Source organism: Cetorhinus maximus, chromosome 15 (assembly GCF_964194155.1).
Source record: "Cetorhinus maximus chromosome 15, sCetMax3.hap1.1, whole genome shotgun sequence".
NCBI classification, from domain to species: domain Eukaryota; kingdom Metazoa; phylum Chordata; class Chondrichthyes; order Lamniformes; family Cetorhinidae; genus Cetorhinus; species Cetorhinus maximus.
This window is the reverse complement of record NC_135893.1, coordinates 66,286,876-66,300,572: the sequence shown is the minus strand read 5'-3', so window position 1 is coordinate 66,300,572 and position 13,697 is coordinate 66,286,876.

Below are 13,697 nucleotides of genomic sequence, written 5' to 3'. Positions count from 1 at the left end.
CATCAACAAGCCATTGAATACGTGAACCAATGGCTCACCCACAATTACCCCACAATGCACGTCTCCCCACACCCCCAACCCTCCATCTCCCTGAACACTTTAAATGAAATTGAATGCTTCAATCTTAGATGCATTAATCTTGCCAAAACTATTTCTCAGTTTCCTTCTGCTGAAGCAAACTTTAGCCAAGCACTTGTACAGAACAGGGCATGTGGCATATTGAAAGTAAAAGCAGATGCAAAGAATCTATTTATTTATCAGCCATTATCATCATTCTTAATTTCACCTTTTAATGGCCTGATGCCTTCTGATCTAACTGGAAAAAATGACCTTCAGCACTTAAATTGTCCACTACCCCTTTTATCGTAGTTCACTCCAATTGTACCTATGCCACAGGGACTGCAGCAGTTCAAGAAGGCAGCTCACCACAACCTTCTCAAGGGCAATTAGGGATGGGCAATAAATGCTGGCCTAGCCAGCGATACCCACATCCCATGAATGAATGAAAAGAAAACTACCCCTTTTATCCTAACCCTATTCTAACATTCCTGATACTGGTTTGAATTACCATCAGCTGTTTTTTGTAATACTTGTTCTTATTTTCTGACCATTGCAATCTTTATACTTGATGAAGTACTTTTTATTTTTAGGATACTTTTCTATGAATATCCCTATTTAACCATCCTGAATCCACCAAATTTGCAGGAAAAATAAACGAGGCTTTCTTGTCAGTAAGCTTTATGATTGTGAAAAGAATCAATTTTTCCTTGATTTCAGCTATTGTCACCCAACAGCATATTCTCATATAACTGCCTTAAATCTGCCTCCATAAATAAAAATTCAGTCCCCCTGAAGTTCGTCAAACGCATCCAATTATCAATACGATTACGTCTCTATTGCAGTTGGAACTGAATAAAATATGCACTATAGCCAAAGTATTGCCTGACCTGTTAGAAGCTAAGCAGACTCAGGCCTGGTTAGTACTTGGATGGGAGACTGCCTGGGAATACCAAGTGCAGTAGGCTTTACGTCATTGATGGTGATATTGTGGTGAGCATGGCTATTTCCCAAGCAATTGACCCGGGTTCAATTGCCGGCCATCGCAAACTTTAACCTCGAAACCAGTGAATCAGAATATCCAAGTGTCCAATTGAAGTTGTTGCAGTTGCTGGGCATTTTAAGGCAGTCAGTAAAAATAGATCATCTCATAATTTATCGGATAGCTGTCTTTGGGAGCTTGCTGTGCACAAATTGGCTGTGCTTTCTCCCATGTGACAACAGTGGCTGTACTTCAAATGCACTTTATTGGTTGTGAACTGCTTTGAGATGTGGCCTTGAAATCGCAAAAGGTGCTATGGAAATTAAAGTATTTTATTTATCGTCACCATCAATTATATAAATATTTAAAATATATGAAAACCATGGACTCTGAAAAGTGCACTATGAAATATAGTTTCAGAACAGCCTACCCCTGCTTCAAGAGCTGAGCTGGCAGAAAAGTTCCCCATTATTGCATTGATGCCCATTAAGTGGAGCTTTTACTTTAAACAATATACGTTGGTGAGGAGTGCACGCACAGTACTCGAGATCTTAGAAAGTTCTGCTACTTTCACAAAGAAAACTTTTTAATAAATAAAAATAAATTATCCTCAAAACTCAGAATTAGCTATGAGAAATGTTATTCTTTTAAATAGAATTATATTAAAATGATTTTCAACTCAGAACTTTCTTTTGCAAAAATTAGTGTTTTGGCAAAATAATTCAATTTGTAACAATACCTATTTAACTCTTCATATGCTTCGTGTTATTTATGAATACATATTTAATTCACAACTGTGATTGTTTACTGAACTCCATGACAACTGAGTGCGTGGAACATGCTGTTCAGCCCAAGGTTTAAAATAAATGACAAATAAATAAATTTATCACTTCAACATGTATTGGAGCCCAATGGAGGTATTAATCATTTTAAACTGCTGTTAGTTTTCAAAGTTGTTCCATTCTCCTTTCATTTGACTAAATTCCAGGAGGATAGTAAACTGGCAAAGGACTCCCTCATGCTGTGTCTTACTGGCAACAGCCAGTCTCAATCTTTTCACAATGTGATCACTTTAATCCTACTAAACAAAAGGGGGAAAAGAACAGGTATTGCCCCATTTTTGATGGGGAGTGGGCAAGTTTGAGATGCTATGCTGTCTACACACACTCGTGAAATGATATGTCAAGAAAGCTTTTAAAACTATCGAGGCATCTTGATACATGAGTGCTCACACAAGATGATGTTTTGGAGTGCCAGAAAATTGTGCTTATGGAGTGAAGGAAACAATAACAGCTACTTGCATTTATAGACCGCCTTTAACTTAGTAGAATGTCCCAAGGCCCTTTCATAGCAGCATTACTTGGCAAAGTTTGACACCAAGCCACATCATGAGATGTTACGACAGGTGAGCAAAAACCCAGTCAAAGACGTAGGTTTTAAGGAGCTTCTTAAAGGAGGAGTGGTGGAGAGGCGTAGGGAAGGAATTCAGAACTGAGTGCAGCTGAAGGCATGGTCGTCAATGGTGAAATGATTAAAATCAGGGATGCTCAAGGCCAGAACTGGAGGGGTGCAGTGACCTTGGAAGGTTGAGGCCGTGGAGGGACTTGGAAACAAGGGCGAGAATTGTAAAATAGAGGCATTGCAGGGCTGTGAACCAATGTGGGTCAGTAAGCATGGGGAGGTGATGGGTCTTCAGCAGTCAATAGAAAATGCAGGCTCGTGTCCCCTTCCAGCACTCCATTGAATTCCGACTCTTATCTGGGACAGTGTATGATTGCATGGCTGACTCAGAACTGAATACTGCCCAAGGGACCCACTGTAAAGGTGTGTTCCCAGTGAGATGTAGAAGCCAGGGAATGGGGAGGGCAAAGAGAGTGCAGAATGTGTTACCCTCAAAAAAATAATATTTTGAACCAAGATGTTTTCATCCAAGCAAAGCTGAGGGTAGAAGGAAAGTTGAAGCCATTGTTGTGAAGGGACAAAAGGGTAGATTTTGACTAAGTGCAATAGTGTAAGATGGGTGATGAGCAAGTTTATTAAATGAACAAGTAAATATACAATGACAGGATAAAATATATAGTAGAAATGTTATCACTTAACTCGAAGAAAAGCTTACAAATCTATATGTGAACCGGCTATTTACTCTCTATAATTAGTTGCTTTTTGAACAACTTGTTGCCATACTAGTCAAGAGAGCTAGCTAAAACTCACCTGCCTTTCAATGAAGATTTCAATTTGTTTGTTTGATTCAAATTTTCCTCTTTTTGTCCTTGGTTTTGACCAGGACTCATTAAAACCTAATGTCTAGCCTTCAAATAAAAAAATGGTCCCATGGCTAAATCAAGTTTTATACCTGTATATATTTGACCCCCTCTCAAACTTGTTCCTAGGCAGACCATAATGAACTGCAAAGCAGACCAAAGGATTATAGGCCCAGACTGTTAACTTAAACCTCTGTGTATTGTGCCTGATTTAAACAGACAAAACAGGACAGAAGGAGGCTACAGTGCTGCGGATGCTGGAAATCTGAAATGAAAACAGAAAATGCTGCAAGCACTCACCAGGTCAGGTGGCAACTGTGGAGTGCAAAGCAGAGTTCCTTCACGATTCCTAATTGTGTCTATTATATTTCAGAGCTATAACTCAACAGTCAGTATCAATGTCTTTGCTCATGGGTTCCCTGAGGGCGATGGCTAAAAAACACCCTAGGAAATTAGAAAATGTTACCATGTACAACGTAAAGACAAAAATGCATCTCTATGTTTCATGCCAGCGGGATATGTGATTAATGGCAGTTTGATTTAGTCCCATAGATAGTGATCAAGTAGCTAATGAATCTACCATGGCTGTTCAAAATTGACATTTGAAAGAAGAGCTTCAACCTCTTTCTGCCAGATTATTTCTTACAGTCCATGCAAAAAAAGATACCCAGATCTCTACAGTATCTGTTGCTACCATTTGTTAAATAACTCCAGTGGATGTTACATTTCACCACTCAAACTAGCCAAGTTCCTAGGTTCAAAGCCTTTTTATCCAGTAAGTGAGACCCTTGCAAAATTGTGCAAATGATGCATTGATCAGGAGGGGCCAGATGGTTGTAAACCTCTTAAATATGATTCGAAGGGGTGGCTAACATTATTTTTATGACTCTCACAAGATCACTTTGATTTGCGTTATCTGCATGATCATCTCCACTATCAATGTACAAGTGATATAGCGGATGGGTAATGACGGTAACATCTGGACACATTAAAACTGTTACAGTTAAAACATTGCTCATTTCCTACCCCCAGGGTAGAATGTCTAGCATGGCTGGAATTCTCTATTTGTGTGTCCTTTTAACAAATTTATTAAGTTCAGTAGCTTTGAAATTCCCTCCCTAAATCTTTCTCATTGCTCTTCTGTGTGGCTCCTTATACCTATCTCTTTGACCAAGCTTTTAGTTCATGTCCTAATATCTCCTTATGTGTGAATTTTTGTTTGATGGTGTTCCTATGAAACATCTTGGGACATTTTATTATGCTAAAGGCATGAAGTAAATGAAAGCTGTTTTACCCATTTCCTTGAGTCAAGGCAGGCTACAGGTTAGCTAGAGTGCTCACAGATGCGTAGAGAGTTCCCTACATTTTAGAAGCATTACATATTGATGAACGATGGATTGGGGTCACTTCTTGATGCGGTGTGCCATGTTGAACAGGAAAGCTAGGTCAGGACAAAGCACTTAAGAGACTGTGTGTACATCTGATTTGGACAGGAATGTACTCCACAGTTCCTGAGCATTATCAAAGTATCTGGGCAGCTATTCTCCCATTTTTGTGCTTTCAGAAATAGTATTTATTACAATGAGAGATCATATCTCACGCTTGGAGCCAGTATTACTAAATAATGCAATCAAAGCCAACTTGTTCATGTTAAAAGTAAAATATCCAGATTAATATGCATGGTCAGGGCTCTTGAGTTGATTGATATTTTGACCATGTGTACATTCAGCCCTGGTGCTATCCTTTATATTGACTTACTAGGAAAGATTTTATTGGGTTTGGTGTCCATGAAAAATCGATGCTGCACACAGGGAAAATGTGTTGCTAAGTTTTTGCTCCCCATCCTGCATCCAAATAACACCGCTGCTGAATTTCCTGGAATGCCTTTTCTTGTGACTGCAGCTGACTGGATGTAAAGGCACCAACTGTCTAAGTTACATACAAATGATTGTCAGGTGGGCCTGCACACAGATTTCCTGTAATAGCTCCAGGAGCATATTAGGGGCATAAGCATCTACTCCTCCCACAGCTGGCCCATAGACGCTAACTGCCTGAGCAGAACAGACTGATATTATCAGGAGAGATCTTTTATTTTGGCTTTTTAAATTTAAAACAAAAGCTGACACATAGTGACACCACAAGTCCTGGCAGACGGAAGTGGTTGGGATGACTTTCCACACATTTGTAACTACCCTTCACTGGCCGCATTTTCCTGGAGAAATGACATCAGTGTAGTCTGTTTGCTGTCCTTCTGGTCAAAAGTTTAGAGACTTCTGTAAGTTAAAACCACAAACATGGTTCCAGCCTCCCACTGATTGGTTGACACAGTGCAGATAATATTTACTTTGTTTAAAAGAGAAGTGCTTTTTCTATTTCTTATGGAATGCTCTTTTAACCACACCCCCAAACCCCCCCCCGCATTTCCCATTTCTGCTACTTAAAATCACAGCGTTTCCCTTTACGAACTGCCTCCGAGGCAGATGGTAAGAGTGTCCAGCTAGGGATGCTGCTGGCATCCCAAGTTTGGCACAGGAACCTGGTGAATGGTGAATTTAGACCTGGTGTCAGGAGAGTGATCAATCCATGGAATAAACTATAAGGTCGAGTCATGGGCTTGATTTTCACACCAGGTTTGGGAACCTGGTGCCCGGATAATTTCTGAGTCTCAGCGCCCACTCACCACCCAATGAGCAGTGCTGAGCTCTGCCAGGAGGTAGGAGTTGGCTGTTGAGGGGCAAAGGCAGGCGCAGCCATGACGGGGTCTGCTGCTGCCGCTGCCTTGCAAAGAAGAGGAGGCAGCACTTCAGAGGGCCAACAGCTTCACCAAGCAGAAAGTGGCCAAGTGGCCAACTCAATCCAGAACCAAAACCCTAGTGGCAAAAAAAAAATTCCATCATAAAAAAACCTAATTGTTCTCCACATTGTACCCAACAGCTATGCATTAACGTGCAGCACACTGTTCAGCTTTGGCAATTTGTGATGTGAAAATCGCCTCCTGGCCCACCCCAACCCATTAACAAGCTCCTCAAGAAGCTTAATAGGCAGTTAATTGGAGGTGTGCAGGTTCCCATCTCCCCTCACCCACCCCCCCACAACCGCCCACCCACAACCATCAAGTTCTTGCTTTGAAATTTCCACAGCGTCCCAGAAGCATTGGCACAATGGCACACCTTGGCTGGAATTTTCCAGCACCCCCACCCTCCCACCACAGCGGGTTCCCTCGCGGCAGGGCCAGGGAGCCATTGAAATGTCCATTCACATCGGCGGGACCGGAAGATCCAGCCAGCGTGAGGGGCTGGAAAATTCCGGCCCATGTGTGAGCCCTCACTTTCACGGGCAATTGAAAATCCAGGCCATGGAAGCAAAAGCCTTTCAACCATTCAAGCAGTGGCTTGATGCTCTAAAGGTAAAGTCGTGAGGTTCCTTTCCAGGCAGATATGCAAAGATGCACCAAATGGCTGCCCTTGTCCATATTGATCTTCATATTGGGAGGTTCAGCGTATTCAAAGAATGAGACATGGGCCTGAATCTTGTGGTTGGCGTGCAGGATGGGGCCCCACTTGCTGGCATGTAAAATGGCGCATGGTGATGTCAGGCGTGAGTCCCTGACGTCACCGCGCGTCACCCTGACCCTCAGTTTGGAGGGCACGCAGCCAACTCCGCTGCACACCCGCCGAACTGTCAAAGGCCTTTTAAGCCCATTATTTAACTAATTAAACTGATTCTCAGGGCTGCCCGTCCCACCTTAAGGTTGACGGGCAGGCGAAGAGCCCAGGCGGCCTTCGCATTTTTCATGGAACCTCATCCATGGGCGGGATGAGGTTTCATGAAGGGTTTATAACTTTAATAAAAAATTTTAATAAAATTTATAGGTATGCCCCAGCTCGTGTGACACTCACATGAGGGGACATGTCCAGATAATTTTTTCAAATCTTCCTTTCAGGTTTTCACAATGAAATTAAACTCCCTAAGGCAGCTCCGTGCCTCAGGGAGATTTCTGCACTCTTTCGTCTTTCGCGCGCATGAGCAGGCCCCGACTCCCCCCCGCCCGCCCCAAACCCCTTCCCCCGCCCACAAATGGAGCGCTTAGCGCTTCCGGGTGCGCGTCACACTGGGTGGGCCTTAATTGGCCTGCCCACATAAAATGGTGGTGCGCAGTTGATCGCAGGCGACAATCAGCCCTGCACCCGCCCGTGTCTGCTCCCGCCCAACCCACAAGACGGGGAGAAAATTCTCCCCATAAAAACTTTGAGAGCTTTGACAGGGCAGATGCTGAGAAACTGCTTCCCCTGGCTGGAGAGCCTAGAACTCGGGGTCATGGTTTCAGGATAAGAGGTCAGCCATAGAACTGAGCTGAGAAGTTGCTTCACTTGGGGGATCATAACCCTTTCAAATGCTCTAGCCCAGAGGGCGGTGGATACTCAGTCATTGAGGATATTCAAGACTGAGATCAATAGATTTTTGGATACTGTGGGAATCGAGGGATATGGTGATAACGCAGAAAAATGGAGTTCAGTTTTAAAAAATCAGCTATGATTTTCTTGCACATCTGCAATCTGCACCCATCTTACTCCACCACTGTTACTGTGACAGAAAAGGGTATAAAGTCCAACGTCAACTTTCAAATAAATATATCATTCATAACACAGTGGATAATTGTGTATGAAATGGCATTTACATCAGCCTCACTGCAAACCGGTTTGCCGAGCAATGTTACACAAGCTGCATACTTTGTACTTTACTAACCTTAATGTAGACTTAAAATGGAACAATATATAAAGAAACAGACAAAGCAACAAAGGGAATTCAGTAGCCACATTTGACAATCAAAATTACAGCAGTGAGTGACTAAGAAGGGTATGTGGGACAGAGAAGAAAGCAGAAGAGATGGAGGCAGCCATTTGGCCTCTTGTCCCAATCTCTTTTCCCTCCATACCCTCATACATTCTTCTTTCTCATATAGTTATCGAATTCTCCTTTTAAAATCACTCTAGTTTGTATTCGATGCCCCTATTTATAAAACTTAGCATCCCATATGTGTATTTTGGCAACTTTATCCATTTGTCTGTTACTTGTAAAGATTTCCCAGTCTGAGCTGTTATCTGCTTCTGTAATTTTGAAGTCTCTTTCCAAGCAGTGCATATGTCCTCCCCTTCCTCATGAAATGGATGATCTCATATTTCTATGTATAAAATTTTATCTGGCATCTATCTGTCCAATCTGCCAAGCTGCCTATGACCTCTTGAAGTTGCCTACAATTCCCTTCACTGTTACCCATGTTTCTTATTTTTGTGTAAGATTGGATGTGTCACTATATTCAAATCCATATATATAATATTCAGATAAACAAAGGCCTCAACACTATTATTTACATCTTCCCAGGGAGACTTAACCTTTAACTTAACCCAATGAGCTAATTTATCCAGTTCCCAGAAAGGTTGGGTAGAAATTACTCAAACCCAAATTCTCCCTACAGTACATAAGAATGAGCAGGATTCTGCATGTACACCTACCTTTTATGCCAATTTTGCCTTTATTGCTTAACCAAAGGATTGGGTGCTCAAGGAGGGCGGTTTCTTAAAGGCGGTCTCACCGATTTCCTAAGTATGTGTCTTGACATCTTTTTCATCTCATCGGAATTGCCTTCTGAGGCTTTGCAGAGGAGACCAGAGCAAATGTTTGGCTTATACCAGGGATCCTAGCAAACTGAAATATGTCTCTGGTGAAATTACAAAAAAAAGCCTTGTCGCACAACCCGGGGGTACCAATGGTAAAGAGAATTAACTTCAAGTGTATTTTTGGCTTGAAATCAGAGGTATGGTGCAATTTGATGATACTGAGTCAGAGCAAAGGCTGTATGTACTACTCTAGGTTTAATAAACACAATGTTATCTCCTTAACAACACTCCCACGTAAGGCAGTGGCATTTAATTTTAAAATTACTGTCAGGGTATAACAGCTCTCTGTAGAAATATACCTTGAAAATGGCGTTCCCATGTTATGTGAAAAATATTGGCTATTGTAAAGCATTCCATTTTCCAACAGGCTCTGTAACTATCTTCCAACCAAGGACGCATGCCGTCACTGCTCGCAGAATGACTACCAGAGATTGGGCAGAAAATATTTTTTAAATCCACAATAATCTTACAATGGAAACAATGGCAACACAAATCCCTCTTGTATTTAGCCTCCAGAGGTCCAGAAGCCGTTCAGAAATTTATGTCATTAATTAATACCTCTTAGGTGATCGTGTCCGCTTACAGGAAAAGTGAACTCACTGCGAGAAAGCCTATGATCTGCAGAATCAACAGCATCTCCCTTCTAAACCAAGAAAGACAAGAATCCCAATCCTATCTAACTTCCCCTTCAAGTCAGACATCATCAGGATTTGGACACATATCATGCCGTTCCTTCTTTATCACTGTGTCAATATCCAGAATGCTTTACTCACCAGCCCCTTGTCGGAGCACAATTACTACAAGGAGTGGCACAGAACAAAGACAAGGCCCACCATCACATCAGGACAGCCGGGCATGCTATAAATGTGCCTTGCCTGTGTCACCCACACCCTAAGAATGCATTAAAAGAATCCAGAAATTTTTTTATCCTTACCTTTCACAAAGTTAAGTGGTCAAAGAATTAACAGTTACAGTAATCTGCTGACACTAAAAATAGAAAATGCTGGAAAATACTCAACAGGTCCGACAGCATCTGTCAAGAGCAAAACAGAATTAATGGCCGGAATTTTCCATACCTATTGGGCGTTGGGTGTCATGGTGGGCTTGAGCACACAATATTGCAAGAAGGCCAAAAGTCGGTTTCACAACATCATGAAGCCAGTTTGCAATCATCTGCTCCGTCCGTCAATGGCAGGCCACCATTCCAGCCATTGGGAACTTCTTTGTAATACATCTGCATATTATAAGCCCTGCTCACTGGAATTATCCCCCCACATCAAATTTACCACCCAAATCGGCGGGAAAACACGCCAGTGCAGAACAAGTCTGGACAGGTGTGACGTGCAGAAGTCGGGACTTACCATCAGGGCCTTGCCCACACTGCGGACATCCAAAGAGCAGAAGATGCTGGAGCCCTACAGCAACTCAACCCTGAAGGAACACGTGCATCACATGCTGGGTCGATTTATATGGACGTGGCTCTGCTGTGAAGCAGCTCACGGTAGTTGGAAGGTTACCGTTGAGGGTCTGCTTCAGGACTTCAGTACTTTGGCCATGGTCTGCTACGGATAGTTATCGAGGGGGCAGAGAGGAAGGCCCAGCTGTGAGTGGGAGAGGAAAGTCTAACCTCGACTGGGAGAGGAAGGTGTGCCAGGTTGGAGGGGCGTGTGGATGAGGTTGGAAGGTGCCAGGGCTCAGTGAGGTTGGGAAGGGGAGAACAAAGGTGTCGGGGGGGTAAGGTTCAGAGGGGGTAGGGAGTACGGGGGAGGAGGGTGTAATGGGGGAGAATACGGCAACTGGGAAGGAAGGTTTAATGGAAAGAATTCTGAGGGAGGAAGGAGTTTTGAGGGGGGCAGGACCTCAGGGGGAGGAAGGAGTCTGCAGTGGGAGGAAGGAGTTCGGGGGGGAGGAAGGAGTTCAGAGGGGGCCAGGAATCCAGGGGGAGGAAGGAGTAAGGGTGGAGGAAGGAGTAGGGGACGGCGGGGGATGTCTAGGTGAATGTGCAAGGGAGGGTCTGTGGAGTTGATGACTGCCTCCTGGGGGGCGAAATGAGGGTGGGTGTGGTAGGAGGGAATGGTGAGAATGACTGAGGGCAGAGTGAGCCGGTTGGGTGGGAGGGTGAGGGTGGGATGGTAGCAGTAGAAGGGGCAGTGAGGGTGGTTGGTGGGGACTCGGAGGGAGACACGGACCCTGGGGGTGGGAAGGAGGAGGTCGGGGAGGTCAATGTGGTTGGGGGTGGGATTCTCAGGAAGATAGGGAACATGCACTTTCACCTGGACATCCTGGAAAGTAAAGGGTTCTGGCAGGTAGGTGATGGTGGGGAGGTGGAAGGTGATGTCAGGGAGTCAGTAGTGATGGCGGGGGAAGGGCATGGGTGGCTGTGAGAGAGGAAACGACTAGGGAGCTAAAGACATACTTCACCAATACCATTTTGCAAAATGGAAAGTGAAAGGAGTTTTGTGTTGAGCAGAAACAGGTGCTACCTGGCAGTGTGATCAGTGGGTGGGCAGACATGCAGGTCAGCTCAGATAGACAACAGAAAGAGAACCGCGGAAAGGCCAGCTTTAGACTCATTCTTCCTCAACATACACATATTGGAATTAACACTCTTGGCAATATCTCGGTGGGTTGCGCTCTCACCTCTGTCAGAAGGTTGTGGGTTTGTTCCTGCTCCAAGAGACTTGAGCAGAAAATCTGGACTGACACTTGCAGTGCAGTATTGTACTGTTGGCGATGCCATCTTTCAGATGAGATATTAAATGGATGCCCTGTCTGCCCTGCTAGATGGATGTAAAAGAACTCCTGGCACTAATTTGAAAAGCAGGGGAATTACACTTTGGGGGAGAATTTTCTCCCCATCATGAGGGGGGAGGGGGGGGGAAGTTGAGCGGGCGCGGGTGGGCGCACAGCCAATCGCCGCCTGCGATCAGCTGCGTGCCACCATTTTACATGGGCGGGCCAATTAAGACCCGCCCAGCGTTGCGCACACCCGGAAGCGCTGAGCGCTCCCTGTGTGGGCGGGCCGGGGAGGAGGCTGAGTCGGGCCCTGCGCTCTTTTGCACATGCACGTGAAAGAGCGCAGCAATCTCCGAGGCATGGAGCTGCTGCCCCGCCCCCGCTTGCTGACCAGAAGCTTCAGGCCTTGGTGTCCAGAACAATATTTATTGGTCAATGGAAATCGATAAAACAGATGATCTGATCTTTTATTTTGTTGCTGTTTGTGCGACCTTGCTGTGTGCAAACTGATTCCTGCATTACAACAAGGATCGGTGCAACAACTCCAAAAGCCTTTAATTGATTGTAAAATGCTTTCGGACATCCTGAGGCCATGAAAGCCACTATAAAAATGCAAGTTCTTTCTTTTTAGTCACATTTTATATCTGACCACAATCAGGGGGCTGAAATTCATGCAGTTTGATTTTTGTACTTTAAAGTTGAGCAGTATGGAACAACTGATAGGGGAATAGCAATCTTCAGCATTGTGCCTCCATTTAACTGCCTAATCCTTGAATATGAATATTCAGCAAACTTTGCAACAGCACAGGTGTATTGAAATGTCTTATGTAGAGGAGCAAAGCTCAGCCCAATTGTCATAGTACTGTACTAAATGAATGTACTGAATTTTACACATCACTTGCCTTAAAATGTTTGTGTGTGTATATATATATATATATATAAATATATATATATACATACATACATATGTATATGTAAGACACTCACTATTAGTCCCTTTATAAATAAATATATATAATATATATTTATTTATAAAGGGACTAATAGTGAGTGTCTTTCCCAGCTCTATTTTCTTGTAATACAGAGAAGGTTCTTCAACTGCTATTGGTTTGAACCAGTTTAAGTTTTCTGTTTCTACTCCATTTTCCAATCATTCCAGAAACAAAGTGGAAATAGGTTTTTTTTGATTAAACCTTGCATTGATCTGGGGGACACATTTTAAGATGGGTTTGGACAACCCCTTTAAAATGCTGAACAGGAGTGCTTTCCTATTTGAAATGTTAACAGTATATAAGTATTTCAACGTGGAAATCTCGGTTATGCGATCCTTATTAATGAACTAATCCTGATTACTGGCTGTAAAAAAGAAACCTCCACACTTGTCAAAAGCTTCCATCATCCTTTATTTTCAACTTGTTGCCAAGGCAATAATTGTTAGCTTCATTCTTCAGACCATAGCTGCCACTGTTTTCACTCTTCAGCCCTGCAAACACTAGCCTTGCCTCTTCAGTCTCTTCCAGTTTCTCTCTTTAACCTTTAAAATAGCATTTTGTACCCTTGGGCCTTGCATTTGTTGCTATGGTGACTGATAGCTCCCTTTAATAGGATACAGTGTAAATGCAAGCTTCTCAGGGATATCATGCAACAAGGCCATGAAAGTCCTTTATTGCAAGCCTCACCTCTGACAGGATAATTTTACCTATCAGTTCACATAATCTCTTTCCAGAATGCTTAGTCAGGAAATGAAGAATGAAGATGCAGTTTACTGCGCTGAAAGCTAAATTTCCTGGAGATAAGGACATAGTTGGACAACATTGCCACCAGACATTTAATGTAACTCAATCATGTCAGCCAAGGCCCAGTTGGTAGCACTTGTACCTCTGAGTCAGTGACTCACGGGCTCAAGAGCCACTCCAGAGACTTGAGCAGGAAATCAGGGCCAACACTTCAATGTAGTACTTACTGAGGAGGGAGTGCTGCATG